Source organism: Pogoniulus pusillus, chromosome 29, assembly GCF_015220805.1.
Source record: "Pogoniulus pusillus isolate bPogPus1 chromosome 29, bPogPus1.pri, whole genome shotgun sequence".
NCBI lineage: Eukaryota > Metazoa > Chordata > Aves > Piciformes > Lybiidae > Pogoniulus > Pogoniulus pusillus.
The window spans coordinates 5,840,942-5,858,134 of NC_087292.1; the positions used below are offsets into that span (position 1 = coordinate 5,840,942).

Here is a 17,193-nt window from a genome sequence, read left to right on the forward strand (position 1 = left end):
AGTGCTATTAGGAAAGGGACAGATGAACTATACCGGTGCCCTGCGGGTAGATTTCACCCAGACTCTTCTGCCTCTGTGGACCCATTACACAGTAATTAGGGTGATTTTTAAGTAGGATGCAAGGAGTTAAATGACTAACCCTATTATTGCTTCATTTGTCACTGTGGTAAGTGCTGCTTTGGGGGAGCCTGCTCAGAAGAAAGCAAGAGAGAAAGAAAGGAGAACATGAGATGGAAAGACTCTTCTTCCTGAAGCCCACATGTGGAGGGCAAAAAGTGTGGCTTTTCCAAAGCTAAATCTGGAGAAATCTTTCAACAACTTGATTCTTCACCTGAACAATTGAAATGTCTGTGAAGAAATGCCAGTTGCATGATAACACAGAGTTACCATTATCATGGAACACTAACTTCCCTCACAGGCCTAAGGGCAAGATCTTCATCTTGTGGATATCAACTTTGCTCACTGAGGTCTTTGCAGAAATACTTTGAACTTCTTTTTTTTTGCCCCTATAGGAAGAGGTAGATGCTTAAATGGCTGAGATCTGTGACTCTCCATCTTTTCTGGCCTGCAGAGTAATCTTAAAAGCAAGTTTCTTGACCCTTAGTTCCCACTGTGAGTGTGGCAGTGGCAGGGTTGTCTGATGTCCACCCTCACTGATGTCTGGATGGCTGCTGTGGAACACATCATCCCAGCCTTGCCCTTCTAGAGCTAACCTCGAACAATTGATTTAGCTGCAGACTGAGCGTGCTGGCAGACTGCCTTATCTCATGTGTGCTCAAGACAAGGAGTTAGCCCTGACTCCTGCCACTGGCTGGCTTCTGAGTGGCTCCTGAGATTTTCACTTTCTCTGCATTCTTCGTGTTGGGCATTTCAGTTCTGGGAAAAGGCTTTTGTTTTCCTGGTGGGTTGCATAGGGACTTTGGGGTGGTTTTTTTTTTTCAGAGGGAAGATGAGTGACTGTCTTTAGCCATCTGAGTTCAACATCCAGTTGCTCATGAAATCTTCAGTACAGCCATGAAGCACAGAGCCACACCATTCAGCTGTTGTCTAGTTATGTCAGCTGTTTACATGCAGTGCTTACACAGGAGCGACTGCTCGAGCCCAGAGTTTCACCAGTGCCCTGAGTTTTATTCCATTCACTCAGGTCAGTCCTTCTCCTTCCACATGGCAGTAGCTAGATAAAAGAACTGCAGGGCATATATTCCTTGTCCTTTAGGAGATAATTGTTGTAGGATATTTCTAATGGAAGAGAAGGAGATAGGTTTGATCTTCTCAATCTTCTTTGTATCAGCTGGCTGGAAGGCACTTGTGATTCAGAAGCAATGCAGGTGATTTAGCCAGAGACCTGTATGAGCTAGTATGTGCTGCTAAGACAAATGTAAATGAGCTGGATGTAAAGATGATTCTGGGGGGGGGGGGGGGGGGGGGTTTGAACAAGGGGAACATCATTATGACCCTATATTGTACATGTGCTAAAATGTTCCTACTTTTCTTGGACAGCTGAGACCCGTGCCATTGGCCATGTGTTTTTAATGCAGTAGGGCTCTTGCCTCTTCAGGATCTGCTCAGGGCCATTCAAGATCAGCTTTATGGTAGAGAAAGGAGTGATCATTGATATCAAAGCCTCTGGAGCTAGCAGTGGCTTTTTTTTCCCTCCACTGCAGCAGGTATTATTCTTAGCACTTAAAGCCTTCAGAAACATTTGAAGACTCTTTGCCCTTCCCTGCTTCTAAACTCTGTTTATAAAAATGGGAATGGAAAACAGCTAAATGTTAAAAAAAAGTTTGGAGAGAAATTCCTCTCTCCAAAAAAAAACAACATTGAAAAATACCTATCTGAGACCTGGAAGATGTAAAACATGTGGAGATCTAAATCAGGGTTTTGTTCACCTGGAGATCAAGGTAGACATATGGATCTTTTTCCTCCCCTTTTAATGTGCAGTTATTAGGTACAGTGTATTTTTCTTTAAAGTGTGGCTTTTCAAGGGCAGGGCTGTATTTAGGAGCTTCAGCTGTTCAAAGCACTAGGAGGTGACTACCAAAATGTTGTTTGATTTCAATTTAATTTCCTACTTTTTTTTTTTTTTTTCCTCAGGATATTTTAGGGTAGGATTTAGACACTTAGCCATACATGCTTGCTACTGTTGTCAGCTGATGCCAGCCTGCCTGGCCTCTAGCTTCTACATCAAAGCACCAGGAATCCACTGTCGTTTCTGTTTCATCTGTGCATCCCACAGCCCACCTATGTCAAGTGTAAGTGGTGGATCCTTCAAACAGTAGGCAACATTTGCCACAGAAGTCCCCATGAAGAAGCCAGGCTGTACATGCCTGGGCTGCCACTGCAGCCAGATGTGGAACTTCAATTTATTGACAGGTAATAGAAGCTTAAGGGAGAATGAAATGTAGCTCTCCTTCTAAGGCTTTTTTTCAGTATAGATTTACCACTCTGCTGGTGGCAAAGCAGAGCTGCTGCTGGTTTCACAATGTGACACTGTTCAGTAGTCTAAAGGGCTCGGCTCTGAAACTGTGAACCACAACATCCCAGCTTTGTAGGGAGGTTACTCTGGAACCATCCTTGGCCTCTGTGCCAATTTTTATCACTTCTCCTCTGAATGTATTGCTTTCTGCTTTCATAAAAATAGAAATCTGAGGTTTTAAACCTTATTTCTGCTTTTATTTGCTTAAAATGTTATCATGCAGGCATTGCTGTCATTTTTTTTCTTGCCCTGCATGGAGCATGGGCCTCGCTCTGAGCTGGAATACCTGCACTTTGAATCGATTGCAGATCTCTCCTGGTACACTAACTAGACCCAAACTAGAACAGCTTTTGCTAATGTGGCTTCTTTGGATTCAGATTCTGCCTTCTACACCAGGAAGTGTTGACAGACAGAAATCAGAGGTGCTATCTAAGGCAGTCCAGTGTGAACACTTTTACTTTCTGGCTTAGCAAATGACACCACACAGGCAAACAGACTCTCGTATGGTAATATAATTGAATTAAATATCTGTGGGGAAATATTCTTCTTAGGCCTTTGAGTTGCTTTGTCTCTCCTGGAAGCTGGAGTTGGTCTCCTTTCCTTCCTATTACTACTCTCTCATCCATGATAATTACCTTGCCACTAGTTTCCCAGACTAGTCTGAGACTGGAGTTTCCCAGTAGCTGCTTTAGGTGCTATTCACCTCACAGTACTAACATTTCTAGTGGTACTATGAGGATTCACCAGTCCAGTTTGATTTCTGGGCAGCAAGATGTTCATGGGACAGGGTACTGGGAGGTAAACGGCACATCCTGGAAGTTTGGTGATGAACCACCACTCTGTGCATCAGCTGTGCTCAAGACTGCAACACTTGCAGGCATAATTCAGTGCTACCTTTTCCCCTGGTTCATTCTGTGTGGAGATTCTGTTCTCTGGAGGCAGAGAGAGAAGGCTGTGGTGTTTGGGCCTGTCTGTGCACAGACTATCTCTGTCCACAGGTTCAGCAGATTGTTCTGGCACAGTCATCTACCACAGAATGAGTCATAGCATCATTTTGGTTGGAAATGACTCTTAGGATCATTGAACCCAACCATTATCTAACTCTAGCAGCTCTGTAGCTATGGAGCAAAATGTCAGCAGAGGTAGCATTAAATTCCCTGCCTGGGGGTACTTGAAGGCAAACACTAAAAAAAACCAAATCAGACCCAATAAATAAATCCTTTAACTTACAGAGTCAGTTTACTTGCCTGAATTCCCACCAGTGAAGGGGGATCTGGGGCTTCTCTAAGAGTGGCTATAGCAGTGTTAAGTGGAGTACTCCCTTTTCCACTGGCAGGTGTGGATCAAACAGTTACCAGGAGATTTCTGATAAATACCCTGTAACATGGCATGATTGATTTCAGCTGTCACCTATGATCAGATGTCTCTTGAGAGGTTTTATATGAGAGATGCTTAAGTCTTGCATGTAAAAAAGCTGTTTCTTTAAGGGCTATAGTGTGACATTTCTTTTAAAGGACTGGAGTAACTTCAGGAATATTTAACAGTGATTTTCTCACTGAAAATACAAACACTTAGATGTTTGAAGGAAAACTTCACTTTCTGGTTACAAATTGGTTTCAGTCACAGAAAAGTATCAGGAAATAAAAATGTAAGCATTTAACTGATACTGCAAAATCATTCTGTTCCCTATCCTTACTTTTAAAATATCATGAGCATGTTATAACTCAAAACAGTGATGTGGTTTTGCGGCATCCTGGGGTATGTTGTGGAAAGTGTGTCCAGCAGGTCTAGGGAGGTTCTCTTTTTGCTCTGCTCTGCCCTGGTGAGACCACACCTGGAATACTGTGTTGAGGTTTGGACTCCCAGGTTCAAGAGAGACAGGCACCTGCTGTTGAGAGTCCACCAGAGAGCTACAAGGATGATTGTGGGACTGGAACATCTCTTCTGTGAAGAAAGTCTGAGAGACTTGGGGCTGTTTAGTCTGGGCAAGAGAAGGCTGAGAGTGGATCTTATGAATGTGGATGCCAAGATGAAGATGCCAGTCTCCTTTTGGTGGTGCCCAGTGACAAGACAAGGGGCAATAGTTCTAAGCTGGAACACAGGATGTTCCAACTCAATCTGAGAAGATATATCTTTATGGTAAGGCTGTGGAGGCTCCTTGGAAGATTCCCAAAACCCACCTGAATGGCTTCCTGTGTGACCTGCCCTAAGTGGTCCTGCTTGGGCAGGGCATTGGACTTGATCTCTACAGGTGCCTTCCAACTCCTAACATTCTGTGATTAAGTTCTCCAAGTTCTAAGTGGAATTTCTTCCCAAAAAGGTCTTACAAGCTTTTGAGAGAAACAATCTCAGTAGGTCCATGGTGGCATTTCTTGAAACACATCCATCTTCAAATCAGAAAGATGTTAACCTTTATGTCAGAAGTGATTTAGCACAAACAAAGAGTTTTAAGGAAAAGATAATTTTGCCTGGAAAAAAAATTGGCCATTGAAGCAATCCATGACCTCTCTAACACTTGAACCTTGTTTTGATACACTAAACAAAGCAACAGGGAATTTCAGATCCCTTCCATCAGATTGGACTCGATACAGATGTGTAAAATAAAAATGAAGGTTTTTTTGTGCCACAAGGTTTTGATTTTATCTTTGGAATCTTTGAAACAGTTTTGATATTGCTCACAGCCCTAATGATGGAGGTGGTGCAGGGTACTCAAAGGCCAGGTGAAGTCATTTGGGGTAACTGATGCTTCTGAAGAATTCCTCTGCTGTCCATAGAGGGCAACTAGTACCTGTTAATATGTGGTGTGATGATTATGTAGAATCTCAGCATGGTGAGGGTAGGAAAGGACTTTCCCTGCTAAAGCAGGGTCATCCTGAGCAACAATATCTAAGCATGCTTGAAATCTCTCCAGAGGAGACTCCACAACCTCTCTGGGCAGCCTGCTCCAGGGCTTCAGAACCTTCACTGCAAAGAAGTTTTCCCTCATGTTTAGATGGAACCTGAAGGATTCCAGTATGCTCCTGCTCCCCCTTGTCCTTTCACTTGGCACCACTGAAAAGAGCTTGGCCCCATCCTCTTGACTCCAGCCCTTTGCTATTGATCAACATTGAGAAGATCCCCTCTCAGCCTGCTCCAGGCTGAACAGCCCCAGGACTCTCAGTTGTTAACTTTCCAGACTGAGTTTCATGCTACTTGTTGTGTACTCTGTTGTTTGAACCATGTTCACATCACAAAATGTGAATTCAATGTTAAGAGTGACTTAACTAATATTTACAAACTAGTTAAGGTAGGCTTTAATTTGCTGTTGAAAAGCTTAGTAAGAAAGTAGCAGAACTAGTAGGGGGGGCATGCATGTTACAGCCTCACTGCTGGTGGGGCAGCTCTGGAGGTGTGGAGAAACCTGAACCACGCTGCACCACCAGGAAATTCCATGGTTGAATTGGAAGCTGGTACCCAGGAACTTTGGGGTTGGGAAAATTAATTTCACATGACTCTTAAAATTGCCTCCTAGATAAATAGTCTGGGTATTCCAAAATGAACATGTAATTTAAACAGCGTGGGGCATTCAAAGAACTAGAAGGAAAAAAATCCTTGGGGTGGGGGTGCAGAAAAAAAGTAATTTGAAGCTGTGATTTAATGAAGCAAATCAAGGGCCAAAGTGTTGACAGGAAAGCTCACGCAGTTAGCCAGTCCCAGCGTGTCAGTGGACTAATCAAAAGCACACAGTATGAAATGGCTCTGGCTGCTGTGACAGATATGGAGTCGTCCCTACATACTCTGTGGTACTTTTATGTAATAACATCAACATTAGGGTTTGGACTGAGTCAGGACTCATAGAATCAACCAGGTTGGAAGAGACCTCCAAGATCATCCAGTCCAACCTAGCACCCAGCCCTGTCCAGTCAACTAGACCATGGCACTAAGTGCCTCATCCAGTCTTGAACACCTCCAGGGATGGTGACTCCACCACCTCCCTGGGCAGCCCATTCCAGTGCCAGTCACTCTCTCTGCCAACAACTTCCTCCTAACATCCAGCCTGTACTTTCCCCAGCACAACTTGAGACTGTGTCCCCTTCTTCTGTTGCTGGTTGTCTGGGAGAAGAGACCAACCCCATCTGGCTACAGGCTCCCTTCAGGTAGTTGTAGCCAGCAATGAGGTCACCCCTGAGCCTCCTCTTATCCAGGCTGTACATTCCCATCTCCCTCAGCCTCTCCTCATAGGGTTTGTGTTCCAGGCCTTTCACCAGCCTTTTTGCCCTTCTCTGGACACCTTCCAGCACCACAACATCTCTCTTGAATTGAGGAACTCTGCACTGGCCCTTCTCTTAGTATTTCAGCTAGAGTACCTCAATAGTGAGGCTACTCATTGTTGATGATCCGGGAGGGAAAGCAGTTTTTAACTTTGTGCTGCTGCCTCTTAATCAGAGGAGAGATGCCTTGAATAAAGGAGATGAGGGTGATAAGAAGGTGTCTGAACTGGAGAGGGACAAGCAGGTAGCTCATGGGAAAGCACCACTGCCACTGATCTGTGCTACTTCATTGGAGAAGGTGAATTCTCCATTTTTCTTGAGACCTTTCCTTCCCCCATGCTGGGCTGGCATCACTCCCAGCTGCCATGAAGCAGCTCTCATGCTCCCAACTCTACATGAAGCTGATGCTTACTCCTCTCCTTGTTGTTCTTATGTGCTTCTTGGTTTCTGACCATATGAAATCTTGTCTCCTCATAAGCTTGTGAACCCCTTGAAATGGGACCTGAGAAGAGAAGGCATCTCAGTTCTCATTAATATCCTAATGGGGAGGGTGTTAGGATCAATGTGATCAATTGCAGGAGGGTGGCAGCCTGGAGCAAGTAGAACAACTTAGCGGTGTTGGTGGTGTTTGGCAGATGCAGAGTAGGTCCTAATAAGGGCCAGCTCTGTAATCCTTGCAGCTGTTGTACAAGGAAAGTTATCTTGTGTGCTAAGATAAATCTCCTGCTTGATAGATGCTAACTCTCAGCTAACTTAATTTCTACTTCAGCTATGAATTCTAATAAAGAAAAAAGAATTAGTATTCAAATTTAGAGGCATTAAAGAAAAAAAGTCAAATGCTTGGAAGCATCTGGAAAAAGCCTGGCTTCTGAGAGAGAAGTAGAATGCATAGCTTTAACCTTTGCTGTAAATCATCTAACCCCTCTGGGATTTGAACTTTTATCAATTTCTGAAAATGAGCTTCCAGTCTGTTCTGTATTGATCATCTACCCCCTGTCAATAGTAGCTGTTGTGAAGGTGAGCCCTGCTTGGAATTCACGTTAATGGGATTCATGGAGGAAGGAGTCAGGGAATGTGTGTGTGTGTCTGTGGACAGTTAGAGATTTATTTCAATTCTCAAATTAAAATCTTTAAGGAATAGTAGCTTGAACCTTATTTATGGTCCTACTGCCTTACAGGCTTTTGATCTTCTAGATCTGTTACTTAAAAGTAATTCTCATTTTTATTGTAAATCAAAATATCCAATAGAATTATATCTCATCTCATATTCATAATTCTTATGTGCATCCTGGAAGGAAAAGGACAAAGTCACTGTGAGCTGGTTTTAGGTCTCTTAAAGTGAAATGCAAATCTACTACAGCTTTTAAAGCCCTGCCACAGGGCTTGAAACACCAAGTCTAAACTAGTGAGTTTCAAGGAAAAGTGTTAGTTTTTTTTTTAATCTAAGCAAGGAAAAAAGTCCACTTCTGTGGAAGCCTCTGGAATTCTTGTTGCAGAAGATTAAATACATCAATTAAAAAGAATCTGTTTTTCTTATTTCCCAAACAATTATTTTTCAACCAAACCAAGAACTTCTGTCCTTAATTCCGTCTCAGATTTTAAGGGGCTGACTAGCACTCAGAGCAACTCCCATTGAGAATGTAGCATTTGTTCTTACTCTGAGCTCCCTTCTTTGCCACTTCAAACATTGATTAATAGAGGTAAACTTTACAGAAGGGGATAGAACTACCCCCACAGCTGAAGGGGTAGAACTCAGTGAAGGTGACTCAACCCCCTTTGATGAAGGGGGCTGCCATGCTGGATTGAGGCTCCGGTGGGTGCAGGGCAAATGATAAATCTGTGCTATGGAAGGTGTAGAGTTTCATGTGTCTCTGCCTCAAAGTGTGAATACAGCAAGACAATTTCTGGTGTGTGTGTGTGTAGTAGATTACTCTTCCAAACTGAAAGAGAGTTGTACAGTTACATTCCACTCCAGCTTCTGTTTTCTGAAAACAGAGACCCGAGTGATTTTTATTTCCACTGTTATCCTTCAGTTCCCTTTAAAGAGAAGCTATCTTTTTAAGTTATTGCTATTTTAATGGAGAGACAAGAGTGCTAGTCAGAGAATCTCAGTATGGTGGGGGCTAGAAGGGACCTCTGGAGATCACTTAGTCCCACCTCCCTCCTAAAGGAGGGTCATCCAGAATATGTTGCTCAGTATCCTGTGTAGAACAGGTTTGTAATCTCTAGAGAAGCAGACTTCACAGCCTCTCTGGGCAGCTTGGTCCAGGGCTCTGGTACTCTCATGGAAAAGTTTTTCCTCATGTTTTTGTGGAATGTCTTGAGCACCAATATGTGTCTTTTGCCCTTTGTTGTGTTGCTGAGCACCACTGGAAAGAATCTAGCCCTGTCCTCTTGCCCTTTACACTTTAGCTGTTGATCATCATTGTGAAAATCTCCTCTTAGGCTACTCTTCTCCGGGCTCAACAGTCCCAGGTCTCTCAGCCTTTCCTCCTCACAGAGAAGCTCCAAGCCCCTCACCATCATAGCAGTCTTTGCTGGAGTTTCTCCAGTAGTTCCCAGTTCCTCTTGGCCTAGAAAGCCCAGAATTTGCCACAGTCCCCTTCTGTGCCTGAGAAAATTCATGTGGTGGTTACAACAGCGGGGTGCAATGTTTGGTATCATGTACTGGGGTTTGATATAACCTTTTGGTAAGGAAGGTGTGGGTGAGTGAGTCAGGAGTTGTCCTGAAGTGATGGGAGTTGAAATTCTCCCATGGAAGTGCTGAGCTGATGGCAAAAGTACATGAATGCTTAGAGCAGTGGGATTCAGTGGCTACAAACATGTGTACACTTGAAATATTACATATACTTCACTGTTTTATATCTCTGCATATGTACACATGCTCCTAAAATTCGGCCTCTGCCTTTGGATCTGGATGTTTGTGGGTATGCATGAATCGATCTGCACATGGCTAACAGAACAGGCATTATCCCAGAACCGGGCTGAGCCCAGCTTGGCTTTCAAATAATCTGGAAAGGAGTTAATTAATTGTGAGTCGGTTTCTCCTGCAAGTCCAAGGTGGAGAGCCTTGTGGTAGCAAACGTCACCCCGGCAAATCAATGCTTCATTAGCATGTCTATGGGAGATGTCTGTTCTGTTTTGCACATAAAATGAAATGAAAGCTTTCATCTCCCTCTCTGCCTCACTCTGCCTTTGAGAGGGAGTAAGTGGCTTTGTTCATTACTCCAAACTTTCCCTCCTGTACGTGCCCTTATGTTTTGGTTCTTTTTTAATGTGACTCTAACGCTCTCAATCAGTTAAAAAGGAGAGAACCTCCAATAAGTACAACTGCCAAGCAAATGTTTATTTTTTGTAGTGCATTTGTTAAGGTCTAAAACAGAGGGAAGCACTGCTGCAAGGTCTGGAATGTGCTATTTGAGCTCATGAACTCCTGCATCAAAGCTTTTGCAGGTAAGCCAGAGTGCTTGCAACACTTGTTACCAAGCAGACTACTCAAGGCACAATTATTTTCATCTTTTAGTCTGAAGCCTGAGTTTTGACAGTGCAATTTTCTACAGTTTCCAAGTTCAGATGCTAATTATAGGGAGGAGGGCAAGTGGCAGCAGCATTTGTACAGATCTGGTAATGCATCTAATGAAAATAAACTTCAAGTATGTCAGGTATGTTCCAAACATGAAGATACTGCGAGAAGGGAGACGTGGTCTATTGCTACACAGCACCAGCTTGTTTTGAAGCTTTTACAAATACAATTCATAGCATGCTTGTGTCTCCTTAGCTACCCGCCTGAACGTGAGCCAGCAGTGTGCCCAGGTGGCCAAGAGAGCCAGTGGCATCCTGGCCTGCATCAGGAATGGTGTGGCCAGCAGGAGCAGGGAGGTCATTCTGCCCCTGTACTCTGCACTGGCTAGACCACACCTTGAGTGCTGTGTTCAGTTCTGGGCCCCCCAGTTTAGGAGGGACATTGAGATGCTTGAGCGTGTCCAGAGAAGGGCGACGAGGCTGGGGAGAGGTCTTGAGCACAGCCCTACGAGGAGAGGCTGAGGGAGCTGGGATTGGTTAGCCTGGAGAAGAGGAGGCTCAGGGGTGACCTTATTGCTATCTACAACTACCTGAGGGGTGGTTGTGGCCAGGAGGAGGTTGCTCTCTTCTCTCAGGTGGCCAGCACCAGAACAAGAGGACACAACCTCAAGCTATGATGGGGGAAATTTAGGCTGGAGGTGAGGAGAAAGTTCTTCCCTGAGAGAGTCATTGGACACTGGAATGGGCTGCCCGGGGAGGTGGTGGAGTCGTCATCTCTGGAGCTGCTCAAGGCAGGATTGGACGTGGCACTTGGTGCCATGGTCTAGCCTTGAGCTCTGTGGTAAAGGGTTGGACTTAATGATCTGTGAGGTCTTTTCCAACCCTGATGATACTGTGATCTGTGATACTGTGATCTACAAGGATGTTAGCAGTTTGGCTCTAACCCCACACAGATTCTGGACATGAGGAAAATGTTAACAGTCAATAGCATTATTTACACACGGAGTGGCTAGGTTTACAATCTTAAGACCAGATCATATTTGCCCTAATTACACAGATACTCTGTTTGGGCTTCTTTTTGCTTGGTTATGTAGGTGCAAATCAAGGTGTATCACCAGGCTTACTTTTACAGTACCACCTATGACATTGCTTAGTCCACCATCACTTAAGTAAACAGGCTGTGATTCTGCCTGACTTGGTGTAACTCTTCGCAGCCATGCTAGAAGAGAAACATTTTGGTATCATTCTTTGCAGCCATGCTAGAAGAGAAACATTTTGGTATAACTCTTCAGAGCCATGCTAGAAGAGAAACATTTTGGTATCATTCTTTGCAGCCATGCCAGAAGAGAAACATTTTGGTATCATTCTTCAGAGCCATGCTAGAAGAGAAACATTTTGGTATCATTCTTCAGAGCCATGCTAGAAGAGAAACATTTTGGTATAACTCTTCAGAGCCATGCTAGAAGAGAAACATTTTGGTATCATTCTTAGCAGCCATTCTAGAAGAGAAACATTTTGGTATCATTCTTTGCAGCCATTCTAGAAGAGAAACATTTTGGTATCATTCTTAGCAGCCATTCTAGAAGAGAAACATTTCTTCTGATGATTTTTTTTTCCCATTATTGTTGAGTGCTCCAACTCATTAACCAGTAATCATTCTGGGGCCATTAGCTAGATATTGATATTTTATGCACTGCTGCCAGTTGTCATGACTTGAAATTTTGTACTACCTGTGTATTTCCTTTAAAAAACAGTTCTTGGATTTGTGTTAATGAGATTCTTCGGTGTATCTTAAATCAGTTCCTAGCCTGCAGGCTTTCATATGTAGAAACATTAACTCAGAAGCACCCTGGAAGATTAAAAAGTAGAAAGCAAAGAGAGGGAGTCCCAAATCTCATGATTTTTGGGGCATAACTCTATTCTTGAATCCATTGTTTTGGAGGTGGTTTTCTTCCAGCTAAATGAATATTGAGCGCCTGGGTTTGTGTCTGGTATCACTGCTCTTTATGCATGCATTCACTGTGCTGATAAAGGAAGAGAAGAGGCCTGAGGAAGGCTAAGAAAGCACTTTGTGTGTGTGTGTGTCCTTTCCCCAAAGGTTGCTTTTGGACAAAACAAAAAACCTCAGCCATAGCCAGAAATTTGGCCAGTACACAGATTTATCATAGCATGTTTTCAGGACCAGGCACTATGTGTTTCCAGCAACAACCATAAAAGAAGTTTTATTCTTTGAAGTGTTTAACTTCTTCACCTTTTCCTTACAAGTTTCATTTTAGATTCTCTCAGCTGTGCCTGGGTCAGCCTTAGAGGCAGCACAGAAAGCTGGTTCTCTGGAATGTAGGGGCACACTGGAAAGCAGTTGGTGGAAACGACTTAGCTTTGGCTCTTTCAAGAGTGTTGGGGAGGGGAAATTAATTGATGCGAGATGATATTTTCCAACATTAATACTGTTTATTCATGTTGCTATTCAGAACTCTGCCACCCCCAACCACTAATTTTAATAATTATTTGGTTCTTACACGGTCAAGGGAACATTCTATGGATAATACCTAGATCTAGTAATAACCAGCAACATGCATAAACATTTAATTAAACTGGAAGAGAAGATTCCCATGGTCAAATGCTCTTTGTGGTCAATGCGCCGCTTGCCCAGTAGCTGGGCTCAAGGAGCTCTTTCTGCTCCATGGCAGAAGGCAATAGAGAATTACAAAGAGGCATTGAAGCATTTACTCACAGATGATCATTACCCACTTGCAGGGGCTAGCCACAGTCCAGACAGTGCCCAAATGCTTTCAGGGGACTCTGTTTTGTTGGATGTTGAGACTTTGCAGCTTCTGAGGAAAGGACACAGACAATCTCTGACCCTGTTCTCCTGGCTTATTCTGGACAATCTCTATATATGTCCAGGGGTTCTAGGCAGGACCTGCAGGTGCAGAGGCAGATGTGGTGCAGCCTCAGCACGGTGTCACGCTGGCCACACAGCTGATTGCCTGCAGGCATCCAGGGGCTGCTGCTGATCACTGGCGGCAGTGGAGTTCAGGAGGCAGCAGTAAGGCAGTGTGCAAGAGCAGCAGGGCTGGGCACAGCAGAGGGAGCAGGCACAGAGCAGGGCAGCAAAAGCAGGCTGTCCACCTGCATTTCCCCTTTTATCAGTGTGGGCCAAGTTTCATTGCCCTTTGGACACAGACTAGCTAAGCAGGATGGCAGTTAGCCAAACCTTACCAGATTGGGCAAAGCCACAGGCTCACTTGTCCCCAGTTTGGGAACAGCACAGGCCTTGCACTAGGCAGCACAAGCAGAATGTGTGCCCCTTACACCACGGGACCCTGGGCAGGCCAGACTCAGTGGCTCCAGGTTGTGCTTGCCCCTGGTGGGGCAGCAAAGCATGCCTAGGCAAGGCAGGGCGCGCAGAAGCCTGCTTTGGGCCTATGAGGTCTACCACAGCAAAGAGCAGAGACCTTTAGACCAGTTCATGTTCAGATGTCTGCTCTGGCCTGAGATTCCCACAGCAGTGAACAATCAGAGTCCAGCACAGTCACAACAATGATTAAGGAAGTTGGACATCTTCCTTGTGAGGAGGGTGAGGGAGCTGAGGCTTTTAGCTTGGGGAGGAGACAACTAAGGGGTGACCTTGTTCACGTCTATAACTATGTAAGGAGTGAGTGGCAGGAGGATGGGGGCAGCCTTTTCTTGGTGAGGCCCAGTGACAGGACAAAGAGCAATTGGTGGAAGTTAAGGCATGGGAGGTTCCATGTGGACCTGAGGAATAAATTTTCACTGTGAGGGTGATAGCAGTGGAACAGGCTGCCCAGGGAGGCTGTGGAGTCTTCCTCTGTGAGGATATTCAAGAACCATGTCGATGTATTTCAGATGATCTTTAGAGGTCCCTTCCAGCCCCTGAAATTCTATGATCCAAAGTGCCCTCTCCTCTCAGACCATGTGCATTAAGAGATTGTGCACCAAAAGCTACAGCTGATGTCTACCTAGGCTTAAATGGAGTAATAGGGGTCTGGATTCACTTGGTGATGTTTGTTTGCTAATTACATGCATCAGTTTCAGAATCTGCATTCTTGATTGCCTCTCTTCACTGGTTTTATATCAGCATAAGCAGTTTTGAGTAGCTAATCCTGATCTTGCAGGAATGAGTATGGCTTCTTGGACTTCCTGAGAGAGGCTGCAATTGATGGTGTTTGTGATCCAGGAGCAATTCTTCCAGAGGTTTTTCCAGGCTGGGGAATTATAATACATTTCTTCCCATCCCAAACAGGTACCAGAGATCTGATGATGAGATGGAGAACTGGAGATTTTTGACCAGGCTACTAATCAAAATCTCAGCACCAAGGTCTGCCCTGCCTAACCAAAAGAAGGACACCTGCTTATTGACTCCAGTGGTGCCTCGGCTTGATCATAGCAACGTAAGTTCAGAAGCAAGTCCTATAATTAGCCATGACTGTATTATTGGATGTGTGCATGTGTAATTAACAAAGCAGATATTTTTGTGTATGTGACTCTGCTGATATATTTGTGAAAACTCCCCACTGTTTTCATCAGCATATTAAGGTTAATTAAAATTAATTCTGTTTGTATTGACTGCCTTTTCACGTATGCGGAGATTGTGCAAATCAAGTGTGTGGCCAGGGCCCTCTTCCCTATAAAATCCATAATGTTTGCTTTCAGAGCTGGGGGAAAGAGGAATCAAAATTGCAGGCTGTTTGAAATTTAAATCAGAGCAGTGCTGGTCAATAGTATCAAGGTTACAGTGTCCTGGAAGATTTTGATTGGGTGCTGCCAGGTGCATGCTTGGTGACAATGACATTAAAGGTCAGTGGAATAGAATTTAGGATTTTTCTTTTTGGTTAATACTGGGATTCCTGGCTGAAAAATCATGGCAAGCTGTGCTCTCTTTTCGTACAGTAGAACTGTGCAGGTTTGGGAGTGATGTTCAGCCTGTGCAGTGGGAGAGCATGAGAGCAACGTTTGCTCTCCTAGTGTAAGGATCATCTGGCTCAGATAAGAGCTTCCTCACAGTAAACTCTGAACAAATACAGAGCAAGACACAAAGTTTATGCTGAAGAGTTTGCAGTTCAAGGAACAGCACTGATCTGCTGTATGAGAAAGGAAGCAAAGGGACATGCTCCCCAGGAGTGTGGAGTGAGTGGCTGAGGGTCATGCTGCAGGCTATGAGCACAGCAGTGGTTTTTCTAAGAGCTGGAAGTGAGCACAATATTCCTAACACCAGCAGAGCTCTACACCTGCGCTCCTTCCAGTCTCCTCCTAGCTCTTCTGTTTCTACCAGGTTCTTAAATGGGTTACAAGTTAAGGAGACTGAGCTTTGTTGGAACACACAGTGAGAACTTTACCAAAACCTTACCTGCAATACCCAGTAGTACAACAGTGTTTGTTCATACCTGTTGCTTGGACAGGACTCTGAGCTTGCCAGAGCTTCCAGGTGAGTCTGTCTGTGCTTCCTCCTAAAAGTGAGCTCTCCAGAAAAAAAGGTTTCAAATTGCAAAAGCTGTGTTTTAATGGACTGCAACCAAGAGAATATAGAGATGCTTTAAACCAGCAAATATTCAGATCAAGAAACTGGAACTAGATTAAGACAGAATAAAAGAAGGGCAGAATAGATCAACTCTTTTCCTCTCATATGAGTAGATCTCTTTCAGATTTGCTCTAATTTCAGCAATTCATTGGTTTGCTGTGTGACAAGCTCACACAGTCCTCTCTAGGAGAATTCTATGTATCCTCCTTTGAGGACCCCACTGTCCATCTCTTCCTGCACCTATCAGCTTCATCACTGCTTTTGCTTATTTGAAGGCTGCTGCTTGCTTGTGTATCTCATTCTCTCCATCCATCCCTTCCTGCGCTGCAGGATCTGACCATGCTCAGCTGCTAATGGGACTGGTGTAACCTTCATGCTGGTGAAAGGGTTTCTTCTTGTTTGCATAGGGCAAGTTGTTTACTGGCTTTCAAGGTGTCAGAAGAATGTCTCATACAGACAGCTGTAACTGAGTGAAGCTGATACTGTGTCATCTGCCATTTGTGTGTCAATTTGTGAACCTCATGATCACACAGAGAAGCTGTGGGCTGATGGTTGTTCTTGAGGGCTATCTGCCGGCTCAGAGGTGTACTTCTTGATGGCCTTGCTCTTTATTTATGTTCCCTTGGTTTACTCCCCAGGGAGAGAAATCTCTACAGAGTGTAAATCAGGTTCCCCCCCCCCTTCTTTTTAATTTTTTTTCCGGAGTCTGTGGCTCATAATTCTTTCAAATGTAAATGTGAGCATAATTCTGCAGCAAGATGGGAGTCTGTGGCTAATCGTCTGGCTTCAGGCTTTATATCTCTGTAAAGCTTTAGGCCATTTCTGTGGCAATATATACAGCATCTTCCAAAGAAGAAAATAGCAGTGCCCTATATCATCCAATTGCTTCTCCAGAAGCCCTTCTAAAGGTGAACGTATCATTGACTTGTTTATGTAACAGTTCTATCATCTAAAAAGTAGGGAAATGAAATGTGGGGAGAATCTTTTCCCATTAAAGCTGGCTTTTTATCTGCTATCTTGACAAATGTACTTGATGCTGATTGTATTTTTCCATTCCTGTCTGCTCCCAGTGAGACTGAACGATATGCTCCTGTCTCCCTCTTGGCTCTGATAATGTTTGGGTACTAACATAGCATAATGCCATACAATTAGAAATTCTATGTTAGCTGTTAGTCATAGCCCAGTGATTTTACATTAGACAAAAGAAATTAAATGGGAACCAGAGGAGACCTAGTAAGAGCAGTTTATGTTTTTTTCTTTACGTTCAGAGATATCACATTTCTATTGATGAGTATCATTTATGCCTGTACGGAGGAAGCTAACTGTGCTCCAGACAGCAGAATTCCTGGTCATTTCTTCATGTTCAAATCATGCAGAGTTGGTAAATGCAAAGTTAGAAGACT

The 17,193-nt window shown here is 44.0% G+C and overlaps 1 long non-coding RNA gene across 1 annotated transcript in view; it reads left to right on the plus strand.

Moving 5' to 3' along the window:
* Window positions 1-16,368, plus strand: part of LOC135188542 (uncharacterized) — a 110,851-nt gene extending 94,483 nt beyond the window's left edge. Inside the window, exons 2-4 of the long non-coding RNA XR_010307738.1 lie at window positions 14,516-14,663; window positions 15,545-15,697; window positions 16,198-16,368. This is a non-coding gene — a long non-coding RNA (uncharacterized LOC135188542). The remainder of the gene's footprint in view (window positions 1-14,515; window positions 14,664-15,544; window positions 15,698-16,197) is intronic.
* The last annotated feature ends 825 nt before the right edge of the window (window positions 16,369-17,193 follow it).